Source organism: Ambystoma mexicanum, chromosome 3p, assembly GCF_040938575.1.
Source record: "Ambystoma mexicanum isolate Mex_15411 chromosome 3p, UKY_AmexF1_1, whole genome shotgun sequence".
NCBI lineage: Eukaryota > Metazoa > Chordata > Amphibia > Caudata > Ambystomatidae > Ambystoma > Ambystoma mexicanum.
In genome coordinates this window covers 1,163,814,405-1,163,831,283 of record NC_090925.1, presented here as the reverse complement: position 1 = coordinate 1,163,831,283, position 16,879 = coordinate 1,163,814,405, and the positions used below count along the sequence as shown (strand labels likewise).

Sequence of the window (16,879 nt, the reverse complement as noted above, 5' to 3'; positions counted from 1 at the left end):
ACACATGTGCTCCTCTAGGCCACATCTTAGAGAGGAAATATGGGTCCCTAAATTGTTATACCTGTAACACTAGTTCTCCAAATTAATTTCTTGTACAATCTAAATTAAGTTAATTGCATCTTGGTACCTTCCTTCAACTCTAACAAAGGTGGCTGCCCATGTGTAAAGGACCAGAGGGGAGTGTCTGTACTTCTGCGCTCTATATGGTAGAGGAGAGGCACAGAGGACCCCAGCCAAGATTCTCTATTATTGGTACATGGTCGAGCAATCAAAGCCTAGCTTCTCAAGAGGTGTTGCGGGCTGGTTCTTAAGTACAGTGTAGTCCCCAAGCACCCACAAAGGAAAGTCCGCACACTCTATCGGTTAATACACAGTCTTTATATAATTAATAGTCAGGGTTATATACAATATCACGATAAAGCACTTTGTGCTCGGTTATCTATAATGGCAAATATACAGTTCTACGTGGTACCACAATTACTATTAAATCTCTTTAAAGTGCATCAACGGTACGGTTAAATGGCACCCAAATCAGTTCGTATAGGAAACCAACCATAGAGGTAAGAGGAAAGCAGTCGGTAAGAACAATTGGCAGAAACACTGATCACTACCGTTAAACACAGTTCTGTGTGGAGATCCCCCCACCTGCGCAACCTGTAGAATAAAGATACAAGCCCAGTCCATATATTGTTCACAATAGACTTCCCAATAGTTCTGCAAACCCAAAGTACCTGGCGTTGTAGCGTTCCTCATCGGGGAATCGACGGCACTTCTTTAAGGCAGGAGTCACGGTTCGTTGAACGGCCGATGGAGAACAGGGTGAGCTACGACGGTGAAGTGGCAGCTTCGTTCCTAGCGGTGCTCGTTGACGGGGAAGCGTAAACGTCCTGCAAGGAAGAGGCGTGTGGGGCACCTCGGTGTCGATAGTTCTGGACAGCAAAGAGTTTGAAGAACTGTGGCCCAGCAAGGGCGTCAAGTCGTCCGCGTCTCTGTGGTCTTTGGGTGGCAGGAAACCCACCAGCGGATGCTCCTCGGAGCGTCGACTGTCAGGCCTTCTCCAGCGGGATAAGACGGCAGCGATGCGGACGAGAGCATCCTTGGATTCGAAAGTTCTTAGGCAAACGGGAGCACAGCGGCTCCAGTCGGTGACAGCGGTCGTCGACAGTGGTGGACAACAGTCCGGGCGCTTCTCCTTGGGATTCCGCGGCAGTCCCCGTCTCGGGTCGGCAGCCTGTCGAAGGTCTGTCTACCAGGGATCTTTGGCAAAGATCAGCTGGTGCACGATGGTCCCTCGTAGCTCGGGAAGAGAGCGCCTTACCAGGTCCTCTCTGGGTCAGTCCTTGGAGACACAGCAGCTTTCAGATTGTGAAGGAGAGCAACAGCAATTCTTCTCGTCCAGCAGGGCTTCAAGGTTAAGCTTCAGGTTTACTCCAGTTACTCGTCGTAGTGGACTTCAGCTTTTGAACACGATTCCTAGCAGTGAGAGATCCCCAGATATACTGTTGATCTCCCATTCATTCCGCTGGGTCATACTCAAGCATCCAATAACGGTGAAGGGCATTCATGCAGGCAGGCAGCCAATCAGGCACACGGTGCATTCAGGCCATTCACTTCTCTCCAGACACTCACAACAAGTTATGTGTATTGGGACAAGTACCCAGCCATTCAACACTCCACACTGCATTCATACCGGTTTTGGGCAGGGCTGTCTCAGTCATTGTGTCAAACACCAGATACTAGACACCCACAACACAGAATGCATATTCGTCACACACTCCATTCACCCATGTCCCACCCACAGGCGTACCCACAACATTCAGTCGTTGCGAAGGCTCCAGCCAGTCTGGTCAGCACTTCCCCCACACTACCATAGATGGAACTTCCACCCAACAGCCAGTCAGGGGGAAGGGATAGAGTCAGGGCTTCCCGGGACTTCGGGAAGATCAAGGTAACAGGTGATGGAAGGCAAGAGGCCACGGGGGCCATCTTGTTTCCATCAGGAATCTACCGATTCCAATGACGGCCTGGGCATCCAAAAATGGAGGATGCACAGGGCACCAGTCAATTCTGCACATAGCTGCCACCAGCCCGTACCCTGCTCTGTGGGCCACACACAGGTGCCCAAAAACATACACTAGGGGCAGAGGGTTGTACCCCTACCCATGAGTGCCATAAGGGTATCCCATGGGTCTGTTCACCAAAACCAAAGGAGAGAGTTGCACCGCCAGGAGTCCAACATGAACTCCTATGCAGAAAACACGTCAGAACACACGATAAAAAGCAGTAAAGGACAAGGATTTGGAGGCCCTGTCCCTCCGATGCATTTCCAGCATCACACCATGGCATTGAACGTAAGTTTTCCATATAAATTCCTGAAGCACTGGCAAATACAGCTACAAAGTTAAGACTGCCACATTCTTATCCTGGCAAGCTAAATTTAGCAATCTGTCCTCCCAGGGTGTCTGTTAGCATATAATGTATGTGCCATATAAAGCTTGTCCGTGCATTAAGAAATTAAAGAAAATAGACTGGGAACAAAACCTGTATACACTGATTTAGTGACTTCTGTACTCCTAGTCCACAGTCTCCTTTCCTCCATGCGGATGGGAGTCTGTCTGAATGGGATACGACCAGAGCCTTTTTAGCATCACAAAGAGTCCTTCCCTAAAAACTTTGAAGAACACAAGGGTGTGCATGTGCGTTGTGTGCCCGCCCATGTTGACTCCACCCACCATTCATTGCTGTCAGTTCCTTGTCCGCTCGTTGCCTAGCCCTAGCTAACAGCTTAACGGGGAAAAGAGGATGTGTCATATGAAGGAAAATGGGCTATAGGGCTAGTAGTACACTAGTCACTTCGGAAAGTAACTGTTTATTACTCATACATACCCATCCTCTTTTACATACTGATGGGAGATGTCATCTCATGGAGAAACCCAGGGTATGGAGACTATCTAATTATTTGAGAAAAGAATCTGGAGGACGCCTTGTCCAAATCTAGCATCAGCCTTTGAGTTGGTGTCTAAACAATAGTGTTTGCAGAAGGCTGAAGGTGTGGACCATGTGACCATCTTGTTGATTACAACCCAAGGAACTGTATGTCAAAAAGCTGTAGCATTAGCCATGATGGAATGGGCATGGAAACCATTAGGAGGGGAACGTTTCTGTAATGAATAGCAATGATTAAACACCTGTTACCAGCCACTTTGCTATGGTCGCTTTGAAGGCTTGAGTACCTGGGTTTTGTCCACCGAAACAAATATGGCATCAGATTTCCTAAACATTTTCTTCCTGTCTATGTAACATTTTAGGGCCCTCATGATATCTAAGCAGAGTAAATTGGCATCAGCAGGGGACTGAGGATAAGGATTCCAAACAATTGTGGGAAGCACCACCTCCTCATTAATGTGGAAAGAGGAAACTACCATCAGCTTGTGAAAGACTGTGTATGATTTGGTAGAGGGGAAAGCCTGGATGTTGATAACTCTACTGGGAGAAGTAAGGACCACCAAAAGGGCCACCTTACAAAATCAGAAGTAGCCATCGGTTCAAAGGCTTTGTGAGCCACAGCTGATAAGACAATACTTGGGTCCCATGTAGGGTGAGATCTCTTAATGAGAGGATAAAGCATCAAAAAATCCTTCAAACGCCTTTAAACTACCAAGTTTGAGGAAAAGGCGTGAGATTGGCATCATGGAAGGAGACGCGAACAACAGATTCAATATGTAACAAAAGCCTTTTATTAACGTAAATGTCAGGATGGTATAAAGCCTAACTTGCCCTATGCTAAGGTGGGATTTCCCTACCCAGAGAAACTAAAGATAGTCTGTGTCAGTATGTTCAACTGAAAAGTCTGTGTGTCAGAATCCTATGCTTGTCCTCACAACTAAGACAAAACAATGTGTAGGATGTCAACCATAAACTAAAACGTGTTCCACAAGTAAAGTTCTGAGCTATTTCCAACTCAGGTTTATTCTTCAGCTGCTTTTCCCCAAATGTAAACACCAATGTTCAAGTTACCTTCTTTTGGATTCAAAGTAATATAGTTCCACACCTTTGTAAATGTCAGGATACGCTTCCGCAAGTTCAATATAGTTCCAAGGCAGCCAGTCTCAGGGTTCCCTTCCCCAATTTCAGTATCAAAAAGATGTCACAAAAAGAAGTATCTGAAGCATTGTCTAAACTGAGTTTCAACAATTCTTCACGGCTCGGGGTTCCGTTGCCCAAGTCTTATATGCCCCAATAGTAGTTTTTCTTTTGACACAATAGTAGGTTTCCTTGTTAGCATATGGGGTTTCTCTGGTCTTGGCACAGTTGTTCGACAACACGGTCACGTTTTACAGGTCACGCAACCAGGAATCTTGAGTTCTCTTTGAGTGATTCAATATTAAACAAAAAGTGGTTTCTCAAATTCAGCTCCAAATTAAATATTAGCAGTTTTGCTATTTCATGCAATTCGGTAGTCAATATTAGCAGTTTTTCTGCTTTTCGCGCCACTTGCTTTCCATTCATTCATGTAACTTCATAGTTCCATTGGTAACTGAGGTAGTTACTCCCTCTGCACAGTTTATCACCTTTGCATCCCGCCCAGAGCGCCCCGGTCTCTGGGTAACTTCTCCAGCACTCACCGGTTGTAAGAGTCTTCCTTCGACGGTCCTTGCTTTTAGTTTAGTTTAGTTTATTATTTGTATAGCGCCGCCTGGCCCTGGCTTTCCTTCTTCCCTCTGACTGGTGCTTTAAATACCGCTAGCCAGACTCGCGTGGGGCTAGGAGCTTGGTCGGCATAGGGGCCTCTCCAAGGCTAGATACAGCGTCCTTGGTCTTCATGCCAAGCCGCAGATCCTTTTGCTCCCACTTCACACTGGAGGCTTCCTTTTGCACAGAGAAGGCTTCCCTTGGTTTGAGGTTGTCGGCCGGCATCCCTTCTCATCCTTGGGTGCCAATTACTGCTGCCTCTGGATTCCCTGAGTTTAGTATCAATATCTGCCCAAGTTCCACAGGCCTCTCCTTTCTGCTACTGATTCTTTGCTTTGCCTTTTATACACCTATGGCCCTTCAATGGACTGCAGGTGTATTCCATCATTCAATGCTGCCTGACTCTGATTAAGAGGACATGCCTGACCTTCATACCTTTCATGCATCTTCTTTGTCCTAGTACCAGAGTGGGGAGAGTGTATGGTGTTCATTACTCTCAGTTGTTTCTTCCTCTCAAGACTGTCAGCTACCCCAAGAGGGGAAAAAGGGGAGCTGACCTACATTAACCCATAAAGGTCAGGGGAGGGTTAGATTGGTTGTCACTAGGATAAGGGAGATACCATGGCTCGCCTAAAGGTACCCGGTTCCCAATAGCCAAGGACCCTCCACCCAGGTTATCCTCCCTCGCTTGTCCACCCCCAAGGTCGAGATTCAAAAGCAATGGCCTTTCCCTGGCCACCTGCATAGAGGATCCAAGGGGAGTAGGAGTGAGAATACCCTCAGGTTTCTCACAAAGGATAAATCCTGTGAATTGCAATGTGCTCCGATAACTGTCAAATGAGATCAACAGGGATCAACAGAAATACCCGACCTTGCCAAATGGGAAATGGATGACGGCACATAATTTAAAGAACATGTATGAAGATTAACACGATTGTCTAATGGACAGTGGCAGAACCTCATTCACTAGCTTTTATTCTGAGAGCAGATAGATTGTTTCCTAGCCACTTGAATGTTGGCCATATTGTCTTCAGATATACCTAGGTGACACATAGTCAACACTTCATGAACCAGGCGGCTACATTCATCAATGGAGGGGCAGGATGAAGAACTTTCCCCTCCTGCTCGTGAAGAAAGACAGGCTGGCAGAAGAAAGGGCCGCTCTATGCAGAGCCACAGGAGGTCTGAGAACCAGGCTGGCCAGAAGAGTGCTATTAGAATTTGGTAGGAGTGCCCGGTCCCTGCAACCTTTGCAAGATCTCTGGAAATCAGAAGAACTGGAGGAAATAAGAACCACCATGTACCCCCACCCAGTTTAACATCAGTGCACCCCCATAAAGTTCAGAAAGATCCCACTGCTGGGAGAAAAGAAGGGATGCTTGAGAAGGAGAGGGGTTCACAAACAGGTCTGCAGCTGGCCATCCCACTCGTTGGAAAATAGAGCGGGGCACAGAGTGTTGGAGCTCGCACTCATTGGTAACTTTACTGAGTCAATCTGCTCAAATGTTAGGCTTCCATGTTTAGGACTCCCAAAAGACATACCAATATTGGGGAGGCCCCAGCTTGTTTATACAAAACATGAAAGTCGAACGGTCTGTTTGTACCAGGAATGAGTTCCCATGTATTACCAGTAAAAAAGCTTTCAGGGTATTACAAATCAGTAGTAGCTATTTGGTGTTCTCTTCTGAGCTGTCCAGAGGCCATGAACTGGCTGGAAGTCCTTCAGAATGGCATGCAACACGACAAGAGATAAGCCTGTGGCGATGTACTCTGCATGGAAAGGGTCCTGAAAGGGAACCCCACAAGTTAAATTGTGAGGGCTGACCTACCAATGCAGATCATATGATATGAAGTCTGGGATCCAAAGGCTGTATGCTCGTCTCACTGTAGACTCGTTTTAGGTGCTTGCCAGATGTAACTGAATGTCCCATTTTTAGGCGGGCCAGCAGGATACACAGAACAGTCTCAGAAGTCTCTGGAACCATGATGCTGTGGTGGCCCGTCTGCTCCAAAAATGTGATACCATAAGGCCAATGTCCAGCATCCATACCAGAGATGGAAAAATCCTTGCAGCCCTGGAGTCCCAGACAACCCCCAAGAATGTGAGCTACTGGGAGGGGGTGCAAGAGTGGAGTTCTTGAAACTGATGGAGAAGCTGAGATAGAACAGGATGTCCACCAGCATATGGGCAGATGACAGGGCATCCTGAGCTGAAGATGCTCTCACTAACTAGTAAGGATACACACGGATGCCTCTTACATTTGGAAAGCTGGCAACTGTATTCATAAGCTTGGTGAAAATTCTTGGTGCTGCATGGAAAAAAACTGCAAATCCTGTGTATTGGAAGTGCCGTTTGCAATGGAGAACCTGAGAAATTGCCAGTGTGGTTTCCAAATTGGGACATGAAGTTAGGTGTCTTTCTGGTCCATGGCACAGAACCATTAGTTTTTGTGCACTAGTCTCAATATTTGAGCTTGAGTGATTATCTTGAATCATTTGTTGGGGAGAAAACATTTGAAGGAGAGTGATCTAGTATTGTTCTCAGGCTCAACTGGTACCTCTTCGGCACCAAGAGAGTCTTCAGTAAAAACCTTGACTTCTCTGGTCAGGATGGGGAGATAGGAGGGAAAGGTTAAACTGGCTGTAGTGCCTTTATTAGAAGGAGGTTGTTTCCAGTAGAGGAGTAGAGCCCAACTGGATAAGAAGCCGAGGGAGGAAGAGAAGAAATGGAAAGGCGATAACCTCGGGCTAACATCAAGAGGAGCAAAGGATCCTGAAAGATAGCCTACCAGCCTTCTGGGGTGCGAGGCAACCTGCCGCTGACCAGAGTGTAGCAAAACCACAGTCACTTTATTTTAGGATCTGCAATGGAGCTGTGGGCAGCTCATGAAAAGAAACACTTAGTAGAAATCACTGCAGGTTTCAACTGTAGGTGCAGTAAGAGCAATCGGGGTATCTGGACTTCCTGTCCTGATACCAAACAAACAAGAAGAGAGGTATAAGGGAAATAGCACGCACATCTAGCGATCCCTCATATAGGCGAAGCCTTTAACAACAAACAAAACAGCACTAAGGGGCAGGCTTCTCTATTGCTGTAACTGCCTACCAGTGCTGGTTGAAAGAACAGGTGAACCTTTAGTCAGACTCGAAAAAATATAACAATTTTATTAATATAAATACAATTATAAAAACATATCCAAAAATTACAAACAAAAATTCCACAAGTTCCTATATGACCAATAATTCATGATAGGTCATTGATTCTGTGCAAAAATGCATAGCAGACAATTTGGCCTAACTGGGGCTTCTACTGGCCCACCCAAAGATGTTTTACAGATAAAAGTGTCTTGTGCTGTGCAAATTCAACGCAATGTCTCATATCAAACACTTCATTCATCCTAATTTTCTCTCACTCATACTCATTCTTTCTCTTTCAAACTCATCCCGACATGTTTCTTTCCATTCAGGTGTGGTCAAAATAAAACAGAAATTCTTCAGGGGTTTTCTGCAATTAACAAAATGCACTATTAACACATTTTCTTAGCAATATAACACATTAATGGTTCCAATACTTGGGGAGCTTAATTTTAGCTCTACACACAATGTACATAGGCAACAAAAGAACTCCAATTAAGGAAATGCTATGTGGAGCCCATCCATGTTCTAAAGATAACCAGCGGTGGGAGGTATCACCTCCAACGAGAACGATAATAGTATCAAGAATGATGTAACTAACAGTTGACTTCATAAGTAAGTCAATTATGAATAGAAGCTAATTACATTCATTGCATTGGCCGCTAGTAAATTAGCCATCAATACGCCTATCATGGTAACAACAGTATAACAACCAGACCATTGATCTAGAGTGTCATAGTAAACTGGACAATATAACTTCCTCTGTGGCACGAGTGCAAAAGTGTGATCGCTAAGTGTGAGAGCTGTCTTGCTGGGAGCTCTTGAGGCAGACGTCGAGTATCCTGAGTCCCGCAATTTTGGCCCTGCCTACCTTGTGGATTCAGCAAACAGTGGATTGGTTTGGATTGGAGGAAGCCGAGGACTTTGCCCCTCCTCCCTCCCAGACTCCATTACAAAAAAACGGACCTGCGCAAATGCGCGCGTGCGATTGCAAAAGTGTGATCGCTAAGTGTGAGGGCTGTCTTGCTCGGAGCTCTTGAGGCAGACGTCGAGTATCCTGAGTCCCGTGATTTTGGCCCTGCCTACGTTGTGGATTCAACAAACTGTGGATTGGTTTAGATTGGAGGAAGCCGGTTGGAGTGTTTGGATATTCTTTGCAATACTTTGCCAACTGCCCAATCTACCGTATCCACGAGGGTCTGCTGCCACAATCCTGATCCGCTGTTTGTGTTTTTTCCTAGAGGACTTTGCCCCTCCTCCCTCCCAGACGCCATTACAAAACAAACGGACCAGCCCAAATGCGCGCGCGATTACAAAAGTGCGATTTCTAAGTGTCAGAGCTGTCTTGCTGTCTAGCGGTAGAGCGGGGTGTATAGATTTTTCATAAGTGGTGAGTTGGAACCTGTTTGATTGTAAGCATTCTGGCCAGAGTGCGTTAAGGTTGCGATTGCTTTCATTTGTAAGTAAATATCATGCTGGTGTGTAACATTTAATTCCATACAATCCAAATGTATAAATTAACAGCAGGCATGCCCAGTACGAACCAGGATGTAATCAATGCAGATGCAGCCTTTAGTAAGAAATCAATATTGAATGCGCAGACTAAAGGGAAAATATTTGCCAGAATACAGCGCAGCGTTTCTTTATCCACTGACATTAGAGCATTTTATCCCAATGGCGGAAACAGAACGGCTTGGGTTAAAATGAACACACAAATGCCAATTGAAGCACCTGATGTGGGTAAATCTATCAAGGAGCCCAAAGCAAACATGAGTGAAAATCCGAGGGCTACTGGGACCTCGCCGGGCGGCAGAGAAACTTCCCAGGCCTCCGGCGAGCTCACAGATAGAACTTTGGAATCAGCCTGTAATGTTGGCGAACTATGTCCGTCACAATTAGCATTGTTACATAGTGACAATGTATGTAACTCTTCTCCAAAAGCGCCCGCGGTATGCAAAGTACAAGCCCAACATCAGTTACGAGAGGCTTATGATAACTTGACAATGGCGGGTGAAATTGACGAGGATACTATGAATTTTATGAACATTAGTTCCACTCTGGGACCTAGCTCACAAGAGGTGCAGTATATTTGTTCCAATACCGGTGACCTGATTCAATTTGAGGGCGACCCAAAAGCAGGCTTTTCGCCCCACACGTCACCCATAGAAAGCAGATCTGAGGCATTAAAATTCAGACAGCATGATTTATCATGCTCTCCTGTTTTATTTGATAAATCATACTCTGGTGAATCTAACAAATCGCTATCCTTTGTTGCCCCAACCCCCAGGAGAACAACTTTTAATGAACCTGGTATAGATCCACCCCTTTTCATACAAGACCAGATGGCAAACAACATGCCATCAAATCGAACCTCATTTCCTGAGGCTCCCGCTTTGAATAATACTCTAGGAGCCATGCATACAGCGTTATTTTCACTAGCAAAGTTGTATGAAAGTCTAGACGAAAACATAGCTAAACAACATGATTTGCTGACTACTTTAATGACAGAATTCAGAAATCAAACACACATGATCCAAGAACAAAAATTAGAAAACAAAAAATTGGACGGGGAGAGAGGAAAGCTTACAGAAGCTCAACTTTGCTCAAATGTGATGGTCACAAGAGTGCAAACTAGGCTACAACAGGTGGCCTAGACAGGAATAGACAACTCCGATCAATCTGGCCAAGAGAAAATAAACCCTCATGGTGACTTCTAGGCAGGAAGATATTGGGCTGAACGAAGTGATAGAAATCACACCTAAACAACCATTATGCGCCGTGGAAGCGAGTGACAGTGTCAAGAAGCTGAAAAATTCATTCAACATATTTTCGGGCTCAAACAAGGAGCAAACCGACAAGAGCAAAGACTCTGCTGAAGTCATTGATCAAGGACCACAAAACAAAAACGTAAAATTTTAAAAGAAAAAAAACATCAGACCAAGGAAATTCGTACGAATCATTACAACAGCAGCTAAGAACAAGCTACTTGAAAGAAGCACTAATCAAGGTCCAAATATTTGTCATCCAGCCCCATATAAACCTCTAGATGATTTGGCAGCATTATCTAAAACCTTGAATAGTGAGCAAGCCACAAATATACCTTTACAACAGCCGTTGATGTGGTTGATGTTCAATCCAATCTCGTAAAGCAAACAGATCAGATAAGTAACTTGAAACCAATCTATGCATCAATACAAGAACTGAGACAGGAAATACGAACATCCATAGAACAGTATAAAACGACAAACCAGGAAGTTTTGAATATCAAAACAAATACAAAAGATTCTTTTAGGACAGATAATCGATCATTATTGCAGTAAGCAATCCCTCAAATTGGCCTTCTTTTAAGGGTTCCTGGATTGGAGGGGAGAGGGCAATCTAATGACAATGAGCAAACAAATTCAAAAATGTATGAATTAAACAACTATCGACCAGATGCCAGTAGAATAGCCCCTCTCATAAAAAATTCTGGCAAAGGCAATAACCCAATACATGACAGGAAATGGGAGTCATCCAAAAATCATCACATTTTAACGATAAAATGCAGACCCCATCCCCATCAGGGTTATGACGTGAACCGTACAAGTATTTTAAATATATGTGCAGAAATTCCAGCTCTACAAGACCTAACGTCAGCAGATATTAGTCTGCTAGATTTCGCACATGAGAAACATCTGGATATGGCAAAAATGTACATCCAATTGGGGGTCGTATTCAATACCCTCTGGCAAGCGAGAACCTCGTTCTTCAATCTAGGGTTTATTCTAGATCAAGAAATATCAGTAAGAAATGAGAAGACAGTAATACAAGACACCCCTAGAATACGTATATATGGACAAGGAATGAACAAACAAAGTATACCTAATCATTATCAAACCAGATCACAATGGAAATCACAGGGGGGACAGGCCAGTTCACAACAAAAGGCATCAAGCGAGCAGATAAGTCTGGTCTCCTGGAATACACGCGGCCATAGTCATTTTATTAATATTAAAAACAATTTCTTGCAAGAACAGTGTTCCAGGAGACGTGGCTACATGATATCCCCATATGGGATTTATGCAACATAGACATGGAGTCCGCCATACGTCATAGCCAGGGGAGACCCATGGCGGGCCTACTCATGGCATTTAAAAAAGATACACATTTTCATGTCCAGCCATATGCAAATTATTCTCCTTATTTCCAAGCTGTGAAGGTACAAAGAGACCAATTCTCATTAGCAATAGTAAATATATATTGGGCCAGGCAGCAGCTATCCATTGACAAATTCTTTGGACATTTAATCTCCATATTGGATGAAGTGACACTGGATTGCACTCTAGATCATACTCTCATTATGGGAGATCTGAACATGCATATATTACCAACAAAGAACAATGATAGACCCATAGAAGAGCACAGATGGGCCAATATCATGGCAGAAAGAGGTCACATCATGTTAAACACAATGGGCCTCATTACAGGTCGGGCGGTCTGGAAATAACAGTGGCGGAAAACCAGCCACCACTCTTAATTCCGGACCACCCGATCCCAACTCCTGCAGGCGGGAGGTGATGTTCCCGCCAGGTCTGACCTGGCGGGTTTAACACCGCCCCCTGCATGCGGACATGGAAACACCAGCACCATCACGAGATAGTGCCAGTGTTTCCACTTCCCCTTCCCATTGAGTCCTATGGGACTTAATGGGAAGGAACAAGTTACTTACCTGTAACTGGTGTTCTCCAGCATGGGTCTGGCATGGATTCACATGCTCATGAATATTCCCCGTCGTCAGGTTGGGAATCCTCGGTGAAGAAAAAATCAGTATCAGTTTCGTTTCTGATCTGTCTTTCTCAGTAGTAATCAATCACTGGTCTCTGGGTCATACTGCCCCCAGCCAATGACTGCCCTCTCCCCAAGCCCCGCCGCCTCTAGCAGCCATCCTCAGATTTGGTAGCACGCAAAGTGGCACTATGACCAAGTGAAGAGCCGCAGAGGGGTAGGAGGGAGGGTTTGCATGTGAATCCATGCCAGACCCATGCTGGAGAAGAACAAGTTACTTCTTACCTGGTAACGTTCTTTCGACAGGATGTTCCTCCGACGTATTCCTTATCTTTGATAATATGTTTCCAGCTTGCTGGCCTCGGAATTTTTTTCTGTAGAGGGCGCAGCGTGTCGACGTCCGCCGAGTCGATGTCCCTCGACGGCCACCGTATCGGCGCCGACGTCACCATGCCCATAAATAGCCACGCGCTGCGTCGGTTGCTCAGTTCCGTTTTGTAGCATAAGAAAAGACATGCCTGAATCGGTTAGTAACCTTGAAGGAGCGAAAGCTGCAACCACAAGGGAAGTTATCACTGCGGGGATGGATGGGAGGGGCGATAAGGAATACGTCGGAGGAACATCCCGTCGAAAGAACGTTACCAGGTAAGAAGTAACTTGTTCTTCGAAGGGATTGTGTCCTCCGACGTATTCCTTATCTTTGATAGACTCCCATAGCAGTGGTATGTAATTGGAGGAAGGAGTGATAGTGTTATGTGTCCCTTTAGGGATGGACCGAATGTAATACGGCCTTGCCAAATCTGGTCTCTTGAGCAGTGGAGGAATCCAGATTGTAAAATTTTGTGAATGTATGTGCGGACGACCATGTGGCAGCCGCACATATGTCCCGGACCGATACCCCAGAGCCGAAGAGGCTGCAATACCCCTGGTTGAATGAGCCCTGAGATTTTGGGGTGGCTCTTTCCCTGCTAGTCTATAACATTCCAGGATGGCCAAAATAATCCACCTAGAGATGGTTTGATTTGTTATGGGTAGTCCCAACTTGTTACCTGAGTATCCTACAAACAGTTGGTCTGCTTGCCTGATCCTAGCCATTCTGCTGATGTAAAAGCTGAGAGCTCGCCTAGGGTCCAGCCTGTGTAGCCTTTCCTCCTCTTTCCCCGGATGGGGAGGAGGGTAGAATGAAGGCAAGGTAATTTTCTGAGTAATATGGAATTCAGAAACCACCTTTGGGAGCAAATTAGGCTTCAGCTGTAGGACAACCTTGTCCTTGTGGAAGATTGTATGTGGGGGTTTACAGGAGAGAGCTTGTAGCTCACTCACCCTCCTAGCAGATGTTAGTGCTACCAGTAGGACAGTTTTAAGCGTGAGAAATCTCAATGCGCAAGAGTGAAGAGGTTCGAATGGAGTGCCCATTAAGAAGTTTAAGACTAAATTTAAGTCCCATAATGGAACCTGGAATGGTTTTGGAGGGTAAACATTAGTTAGACCCTTGAGAAATTGTACCACTAGAGGAATTTTGAAATGCGATGGTTCCTCCGCAGTGCGCTTGAAGATAGAAAGCGCTGCGAGATAGCCTTTTACAGTGCCAACTTGAAGGCCTGAGTTTGCCAAGTAGAGTAGAAACGATAACACCGTTGGTGTACCACATGAAAAAGGGTCGATATTCTCTTCCCTACACCAGCTGCAAAACTTGTTCCAAGGGCAGCGGTATAAAGACTTTGTTGCTGGTCTTCTGGCCGAAAGCAACACCTCCATGACGTCATCAGGGAGATCCCAATCCTTGTACCTCAACCTTTCAGAAGCCAACCGTGAAGGTTGAGGGTTCTGGTGTCTGGATGGAGAACCTGACCTCCCTTCTGCGAGAGAAGATTCTCTTTGAGTGGAAGACGGATTGGAGGGCAGATGGACATATCTAGAAGGTCTGGGTACGTCGTTCTCCTGGCCCAATCCGGGGCAATGAGGATCCTGGTTTTCCGGAATCTTCTCAACCTCCTGATCATTTGAGGAATAACAGTGACTGGTGGGAACGCGTAAAGGAGTGGAAACTCCCAGTCCACTACGAACGCATCTCCTAGATCTCCTCTCGGGGGAAATTCCCTTGAACAGAACAGATCGCACTTCCTGTTGGTGCTTGTGGCGAACAGATCCACCTGAGGGGTTCCCCAAAGGGCGAAGATCTCTTGAAGGACTTCCTGAGCTAGCTCCCACTCGTGGGAGACTGTGCTCTGCCTGCTCAGAGCGTCCGCTGTCAAATTCTTCTCTCTGGCTAGGTGGACTGCCGATAGAGACATTCCTTCCCGAATTGCCCAAAACCAGAGCTGCATTGCCTCTCTGCACAGTGGCAGTGATCCTACGCCTCCTCTTTTGTTGAGGTAGTGCATGGCCACCGTGTTGTTCGTCATTATCAGGACATTTCTCCCCTGTACTGATGGCAGGAAAGCTTTCAGCGCTAGTCTGATCGCTCTCAGCTCTAACAGGTTGATATGTAGTATGGACTCCGATGGAGACCAACGACCGCTGATGGTCGTCAAGTCGTTGGCATGGGCTCCCCACCCTGTGAGCGAGGGGTCTGTTGCTACTGTTATCTCCGGCCATGGTTGCCAAAACAGTTCTCCTTTCAAGATGTTCTCTGGATAGGCCCACCATTGAAGGTCGTGGGCTACCTTGTCCGGAATCGGGAGGAGTTCTGTCATTCTCCCCGAGAATTGTGACCACTGACTTCTCAGTGCCCACTGAAGAGATCTCATTCTCAGGCGAGCCTCTGGCGCAAGGAAGATGCAGGATGCAATGAGGCCTAGCAACCTCAAAAAGTCGAAGGCTGGGAGACGCTGGGCATTTTGAAACTTGGTGACCATCTGTAGAATATCTTGAGCCCTCACCTCTGGTGGCGAGGCTTTTCCCAGGGAAGTGTCCAGGACCGCTCCAATGAACTGGAGTCTCTGAGATGGTATCATCTGTGACTTCTTTAAATTGAGGGAGAAGCCCAGTCTGTGAAGGAAGAGGCAGACATAATCTGGCTGGGTTTGGGCCTGTTCCGAAGATACGGCCCTGATCAGCCAATCGTCCAGGTAGGGATAGACGTGGATCCCTTCCCTCCTTAGACTCGCCGCCAGTACCGACATCAGCTTGGTGAAGACCCTCGGGGTGGAGGTCAGCCCAAATGGCAGAACTCGAAATTGATAATGAGAGTTGCCAATTGCGAACCTCAGGTATTTCCTGTGCTTGAGATGGATTGGCACATGGAAATAAGCATCCTGAAGGTCCAGAGATACCAGCCAGTCCTGGAGCTGGAGGGCCTGAAGGATCTGAGAGAGAGTTACCATCTTGAACTTGTCCTTCCTGAGGAACTTGTTCAATTCTCGTAAGTCCAGGATGGGTCTCAGTCCTCCGTCCTTCTTTGGTATGAGAAAGTAGGGGGGAGTACCAGCCCTTGTTCCTGTCGGCTACAGGTACCAGTTCTATGGCACCTTTCTCTAGCAGGTCCATAATTTCCTGCAAGAGGAGCGGATCTGGAACTTTTAGCGAGCTGTTCCCCGGGGGATGACTCTGAGGGATGTGTAGAAAGGGTAGGCAGTAACCTTGGGCAACTGTCTCCAACGCCCAAGCATCTGACGTTATAGCCTGCCATTCCGTCAGATGGTGAGTTAACCTGCCCCCTACAGGTGTCTTGTGTGTGAAGGCCTCAGAGTGGTTTGGGGGCGACTGGTGCAGATGCCGAGGGTAAAGAGGCACCTGCTGCTGCTGCGGTCTTAGTACTTTTGACCCGTCCACCTCGGGTGGATCTCCTTTGGCCTCTTTGAGCCGGCTGTCCTCTGCCTATCCCGAATGCGGAATAATAGCGAAAGGACTTTCCTCTCCCAGAGGTTCCTGAGGGGCGAAAAGGAGTTTGGCGGATAGCAGCTCCTAAGGATTTTGCTGCTGCTTTAGAAGTCTGTAACTTTTCCAGACTGTCATCAGCCTTTTTCCCGAATAATGAAGAGCCGTCAAAGGGCATATTCAAAAGTCTGGCCTGTGCATCAGGGGCAAAGCCCGACTTTCGCAACCACGCATGCCTGCGGATTGTTGTACTTGCCGCCATGGCCCTGCTGATACTGTCAGCGGAATCGATGCCCATTTGAAGTGATTCGCACATGGCATCTTTGCCATCTTTAATGATGTTAAGGAAGGCTTCCTTTTCCTCTCCTTCGGGTATGCAGTCAGCCGCTGATGAAGCACACTCCCATAGTGTGTGACTGAACCTGGTGAGCGTGCAGGTGGCGGTGATGGACTTCAACGCCATACTACA

At 46.4% G+C, this 16,879-nt stretch overlaps 1 protein-coding gene across 11 annotated transcripts in view; it reads right to left on the bottom strand.

The window, feature by feature from the left end:
• JADE2 (jade family PHD finger 2) overlaps window positions 1-16,879 on the bottom strand; it is a 1,406,581-nt gene that overhangs the window by 520,617 nt on the left and 869,085 nt on the right. The window lies entirely within an intron of this gene.